Source organism: Berghia stephanieae, chromosome 1 (genome assembly GCF_034508935.2).
Source record: "Berghia stephanieae isolate SIO BIC M18660-M18661 chromosome 1, UCSD_Bste_1.3, whole genome shotgun sequence".
Taxonomy (NCBI): domain Eukaryota; kingdom Metazoa; phylum Mollusca; class Gastropoda; order Nudibranchia; family Aeolidiidae; genus Berghia; species Berghia stephanieae.
In genome coordinates this window covers 138,694,513-138,702,012 of record NC_088360.1, presented here as the reverse complement: position 1 = coordinate 138,702,012, position 7,500 = coordinate 138,694,513, and the positions used below count along the sequence as shown (strand labels likewise).

The 7,500-nt window shown below is 35.1% G+C and overlaps 1 protein-coding gene across 1 annotated transcript in view; it reads left to right on the top strand.

Annotated features, from left to right (window-relative positions):
* Positions 1-7,500, top strand: part of LOC144963344 (uncharacterized) — a 33,265-nt gene that overhangs the window by 24,750 nt on the left and 1,015 nt on the right. The gene's annotated exons all lie outside the window — the stretch shown is intronic.

Genomic DNA, 7,500 nt, shown 5'->3' with positions numbered 1-7,500 from the left:
GCAGCCAGGCTCATTGTACGCAATAACAAAAAATACCCGTCAGCAACTCTTCTTCTCCGTGAGTTACATTGGCTTCCTGTTGAAAAAAGAGTTGCCTATAAGATTTGTACTGTTGTCTACAAATCCCTGAGCACGAACAGTCCCTCCCATATTAAAGACCTTCTAAACATATATGTCCCCAATAGAAACTTGAGGTCAAGCAATGACCAATCAATCCTTGTCAAACCTAAGCCATTGCGTAAAATAGGTGAACAGTCTTTTCAATTTTCGGCCCCCCATTTTTGGAACTCTCTCCCGTCACACGTGAGATGCTCGGATTCGTTGACAACGTTCAAATCTCGCTTAAAGTTTTATCTTTTTACGTCATAATGTTGCAATATTATTTTTATATTTTGTTGTTGTTAAATTGAATTCGTATCACGTTTCCTTCACACTTGTCTCACTGTAATATGTTTTGTTTTATATCACTGTAAAGCGCTTAGAGCCTGTGACAACGGGGTAAAGCGCTATATAAATGCCATTTATTATTATTATTAATACTACTACTACTACTATTACTACTACTACTACTACTACTACTACTACTACTACTACTACTACTACTACTACTACTACTACTACTACTACTACCACTATTGCTACTACTACTACTATACTACTACTACTACTACTACTACTACTACTACTACTATACTACTATACTACTACTACTACTAACTACTACTACTACTACTACTACTTACTACTACTACTACTACTACTACTACTACTACTACTACTACTACTACTATACTACTTACTACTACTATTACTACTACTACTACTACTACTACTACTACTACTACTACTACTACTACTACTACTACTACTACTACTACTACTACTACTACAACTACTCCTACTTCTACGACTACTACTACTATAAACAAGCTCTTTCGTCTAAAATACAAAACAGGCCAATTTCGTTCAAAAGTTTCGAGTGTGTCCAAACCACATTGACCTACCTCAAATTTAATTTTTAATCACTTGTATCTACAGACCACCCCCAAGCAAAAAGAACAAACTGAGACAGAATGATTTTGCTGACGAATTTTCAGATTTTGTATCAAAAGACACATCAAATAAGCGAAAAATTTTTATCGGCAATTTTAATATTCAGTTTGATGTTGATCAGAATAGTCTCGTTAAAATTATAAAAATATGCTGAATGAACATGGCCTGACTCAGTTAGTGACCTCTCCAAATCAAAGATTGGGGCACATCTTGGACTGGTTCATCATTGATACACCCTCGCTTGTTGAATCAATTGAAAATATCAAAAAAGAAATTTCAGACCACAATCTGATTCTGGCAACTCTCAAATGCATCAAAGAGAAAGCAAAGAAAGTCAAGATAGTGTCTAGGGATACTAAAAGAATAGACATTAGTTCCTTCAAAAACAATCTGTCAGAGGAACTAGGAAGAATGGATATACCATCATCACAGAAAACGGACGAGGTACTGCGCAACGTCATCGACAGGCATGCGCCAAAGACAACTAGAATAATAAATTCCAGGAAACCGTCTCCGTGGTTTAACCAGAGTGAAAAAACTGCCAAAAGGGAAAAAAGGAATGCAGAGGCATCGTGGAGAATATCGGGCCTTGAGATTGACCGGCTGATATATATAGCAAAAAAGGATAAGTATAAAACCACCTGCAAAAGAGCAAAAAGAAACTATTATAACACAAAACTGTCATCAGTGAGGGACACTAAGGAATTTTTCTCTGTTTCAATGGAACTTTTAGGGGAAGAAAAGGGCATGTGTCTACCCACTAATATCCCGGTAGAAAAGCAGCCGGATGCATATTTTTTTTTTTTTTTTTTTTAATTGAGCATTTATATAGCGCAATATCCACTTAACGTGCTCAATGCGCTTTACAAGGGGTCCCTGGTCAACAGCAACATTTAACATGTAGGACGAGACATGACGCCTGTAAGGCGATATTACAATTTTTTAGACAAAGACAACGCTGTTAACGGCCAGGTACTCATTTTACACCTGAGTACGGTGAGAGAATGTGAGTAAAGAGTCTTTTCCAAGGACTCAACTATGCGCCGAGCGAGGCTCGAACCCAGGACCTTCCGATCCGAAAGCGAGTGTCATACCACTAGACCACATAGCCGCATATTCAGATTTCTTTTCGGGAAAATATCGAAAATTCGGAACAATTTGGACCTCGTGCAAAATGAAGATATAAATTTCCACCCTTTTTCGGGTTCACATGGATTCTCTTGTTTTAAAGAAACAACTGAAGAAGAGATTTCTAAAATAATTTTTTCATCTTCCTCGAAGTCATCTGATTTAGATCCTTTACCAACTAATATTTTGAAATTATGTCTTCCTGAATTGATACCTTGTATAACTTATCTTATAAATCAGTCACTTATCTCAGGACAAGTCCCAGATATCTATAAACATGCAATTGTAAAGCCTCTCATAAAAAAAGCAAAATCTCGATGTAAATGACCTTAGTAACTACCGTCCCGTCTCAAATCTGCCATTTCTTTCTAAAATCCTTGAAAAAGTTGTACTCAGACGTCTTTCACATCTCCATGAAAACAATCTATGGGAAAAATTTCAGTCAGCTTATCGTTCTTACCACAGCACAGAAACTGCTCTGTGCTGTGTTGCGAGTGATTTGCTTGATGTTTTAGATAAAGGTTCTGTTTCTCTTCTGACATTGTTAGACCTTTCGGTGGCGTTTGATACTATTGATCACGGTATTCTCATTAAACGACTTAATATAACCTTTGGCTTGTCTGGGACTGTCTTGCAGTGGTTTGAATCTTATTTAGATGGCAGAAAGCAACAGGTTATGATTTTAGATAAACTTTCTCGTCAACATACATTGTCTTTTGGTGTTCCTCAAGGCTCTGTTTTGGGTCCAATTCTTTTTGTTTTGTATACTTCTCCATTATCTAATGTCATCACTGGTCATGGGCTGCGCTATCATCTCTATGCAGATGATACGCAACTTTATGCTACTGATAAAACTAAAAATCTCGAAAATATTGTGAAACGTGTGGAAGAATGTGTGACGGATGTGAAAGAGTGGATGGATGCAAACAAGTTGAAAATGAATGAGTCAAAAACAGAAGTGATGATTGTGGGAAATAGAGGGCAGTTGAAGATGAATGGTGGTCTTGAGGTGTTGATTGGGGGTGAAAAGATCAAAGTTTCAAAGACTGTGAAAAATTTGGGGTCTATTTTGATTCAGAAATGAGAATGTCAGCTCACATTTCTGCTCTCTGTAAATCTTTATACTTTCAATTGAAGAAAATCAGTTCGATCCGTCAGTATATTGCAATTGGAACATGTAAAACATTGGTTGTTTCCCTCATTTTTTCGAAACTAGATTATTGTAACTCGCTGCTTGTCAACTTGCCTCAGGCTTCTATTAAACAATTAGGACTACTGCAAAACAGTGCAGCAAGATTAGTTTTAGGCAAAAAAAAATTGATCATGCAACCCCTTTGTTGGCCTCTATCCACTGGTTGCCCATTGAAAAGCGCACATATTACAAAGCAGCGTGTCTTGTTTATCAGTGTTTGGCTGGTATAGCACCGGCATATCTCACAGATCACGTGGTCATGTGTAAATTTGAAAATTACACTTTAAGATCATGTAATGACCAAACGAAAATTTCGGAAAAAAGATCAAGAACAAAATTTGGTGATAGATCGTTTGCTTGTTTCGGCCCCAAGATCTGGAATGAACTGCCACGTGGTCTGAGGGAGTGTAAGTCTTTACCTACTTTTAAAAAGAATCTCAAGACACATTTTTACTGTATTTGTTTTTCTTGACTCTATATGAATCCTTGATTTGGCTATGAATTATTATTGTTGTTATTATTATTTTCACTTAAAATTGATATTTATATTGTAAAGTGCCCAGAGCTTGTGTTTTACACGAGAATGAGCGCTATATAAATGTGTATTATTATTATTATTACTCCTACTCCTACTACTACTACTACTACTATTACTACTACTACTACTACTACTACTACTACTACTACTACTACTACTACTACTAATAATAATACTTCTACTACTGTGACTACTACTATTACTACTACAAATTAATAATAATAATATTATAATATTAATAATAGTAATAATAATAATAATAACAATAATAATAATAATAATAATAATAATAATAATAATAATAATAATAATAATAATAATAATAATAATAATAATAATAATAATAATAATAATAATAATAATAATAATAATAATAATAAAAAACTCTAGCTGTAGGAACGTTATGAGTTTGATGTCTTGTAATCCTCTCTTTAAAATGTTAAGAAATATGAAAACTTATATAATTGAATATCGATATAAGAATTAAGAATAAGGTTAAGAAATAGGACAAATAATATCACTGGAAATCGATATAAGATTTGAGAAATATTTATCCCTCAATTGACTGATAAATTAAATTATAACGTCAGACACAATCTTGTCTACGTACTCGTGTGACTACTTTGCACTGAGCGTCACGTTTTATATATATATATATATATATATATATATATATATATATATATATATATATATATATATAATATATATATATCTACATGAATACATGCGTTGTTATGAATAAAACACGTTTATAGAATTTGGGTCAGAAAACTGGAATTTCACTAAATATCGATCGATGAAAACGTCTGTCGTCATGGCAATGACGGATTCCCGCAAATGAAAAAAAAAAAAAAAAAAGAAAAAGAAAGGGGTTGTTATATTGTGAGTTTTAGTTTAAATTATTCAAGCAAGATTGAGTTCATGTCTTTCGGGATTTCATGTGTTAGTTAAAAAAAAAAAGTTTATTGAGTGGGTAAATAGCAATGTGAAATTGAATGTAAGCTTCAATTAAATATAGATAGTATGCGCTTGGCTAAGAAGCTCATAACATTGCCATCCGGAAGTATAACGGACCAACACACAAAACTGTGTGTATCCATGAACGTCTATAGTCGGGTTAATACAGTTCAGTGAGCATTAATCATAAACGCGGATGGCAAAAAACAATAACAAAGACCTGAGTGACGTCATCTTCGAACTATCTATACGAAAACAGATATTGTGGACGTTTCAGGTTTTTCCCCTTAAGCAACAACACACGATGAATGAAACCCGAAACGTCCATTTTTTATCTGTTTTCGTACATCAAATTGAAGCTTACATTCAATTCCACTTTTGTTATTTATTTCTTCGAGCTAGCTTCGAGCAGCAACATTTACATTTATAGAAAGGGGGGGGGGGGGAGGAAATTGACAAAAATGAGTTTTAAAAATCAAAATAAAAGAATCTGAATATGATTATTGATATCTTAAGGCAAACGCAGTTTCACACCTTCTTTTTTATCGAAGAAGGGATGTGGGGGGGGGGGGGGGATGCAAATTAATAATCAAAATAACTGAAACTGAATCTGAACGTAATAACTGATATCTGAAGACAAACGTGGTTTTACACCTTATTGTTGATTCGACGTCCAGTCGTAAGTGACATTTGCATACCTGCTTACTTGGCATTGGAAAAAATATCGTATTTTTCAGGGGTAAAAACATTGTAGGCATTATTAGCATTGCCTTTGTCACCCCGCGTCAGGGTATAGGCCATAGACAAACAGTTTCCATCCTTCTCTATCCTGAGCTAACTTTTTTTTTTTAAATCTCGTTCCACGTCTTATCACTTCTCTGTATATCAGCTTCTTTAATTCTTCTCCATGTTCCTCGTGGCCTTCCCCTTGATCTTCCGCCTTGAGGGTTCCAGTTCAATACTTTCTTATAACTACCATGAAAAATGACCAATTTGTTTTTAAATACGTTAAATTTATGCTTTAAACTCCTTTCTATACTAGCTCTGGTAACAAAACTTCGTTTTAAAGAATGTTATGGAATTAAACATCTTTAAATAATTTTCAAGTAGGTCCCGAACATTCTTAGTTTTCAGGGTTTATAACATAATAGACGTTATAACTATTATTTTAAAAATGACCAATTTGTGTTTTGATACGTTAAATTCATGCTTTAAAATCCTTTCTATTCTAACTCTGGTAACAAAACTTCGTTTTAAAAGACGTTTATGGAATTAAACATCTTTATATAATTGTCAAGTAGGACCCGAAAATTCGGATTTCTACGAAATTTTAGTAGTAGTTGGCAGGCTGGAAAAACTCGTATTAAAAAAATTTGGCCAGAAAACTCGTCCTTCAAATGATATCTATCGATTTAAATTACCCTCATCTGGGCAAAAATCTTTCAAACCTGGGACTTCGCTGAAGATATAATATCTATATTTTATCTATATTTTATCTATATTTTAAAAGACATTGAAATGCCGAGTGGGTTTGGGGGATAAATCATGAATTTAACACATATGCTATTACGATAATGTGAAAACACCTTCATTACTATGCATTGCGTCAATACCTTATTTTTATAATTTTTTTTTTGTTACCTTATTTGAATAGTATTTTGAAATTTGTCGCTTACGACAATACGTAATCTCAACGACGACCTGTCTGTGTGGGAAACACACTGGTGGTACCACAGACTCTTGTATTCGCTATGGGTGGTACCAAGACGAAAATATCGGGTTTTTATTTATGTTTCATTTATGGTCAGAAACAAATTTGCTTTAATTTTCAATCCATTATATTATGTTACACTCAAACTTGTCAAAAAGCCTCAAGCATGAAAATTTTAAAAGAAATGTCAAGTTTTGAGACTTTGACAAGCTGGATGTCAATGTAATCGGTCGACTTACTTACTTACTTGACTTAAGCCCTTAAGTGGCTTAAGTGGTCTAGTGGTATGACACTCGGTTTCGGATCGGAAGGTCCTGGGTTCAAGCTTCGCTCGGCGCATAGTTGAGTCCTTGGAGAAGACTCTTTACTCACATTCTCTCACCGTATTCATGTGTAAAATGAGTACATGGCCATTAACAGCGTTGTCTCTGTCCGAAAAAAAATTGTAATATCGCCTAACAGGCGTCATGTCCCGTCCAAAATCTTAAATGTTGCTGTTGGCCAGGGGCCCCGTCCCTTGTAAAGCGCTTTGAGCACATTTAGTGGATATTGCTCTATATAAAAGCTCAATTTTAATATTTTTTATTTAAACCCCAGTCGGAGTATAGGCCAAAATGACGTTTCGCCATTTGACTCTTCCTTCGCCTGTTTTCTCCACCTGCTTACACGTGTATCCACCCCTTAACACCAGTCGGAGCATCATAGACCATCAAAGACTCTTCGCCATTTGACTCTTCCTGCCTCGGACTGTCTTCTCATTTGCGTTGTTCATAATGTGCCTGTCCATCCGTTAGCCACAGTCGGGGCATAGGTCGTCAAAGGTGCTTCGTCATTTGACTCTTCCTTGAGTTGTTGTCTCCACTTTCTTACATGCGTTTCCACCCGCCCTCAAATCCACTCGAAGCATGTCAACTATTT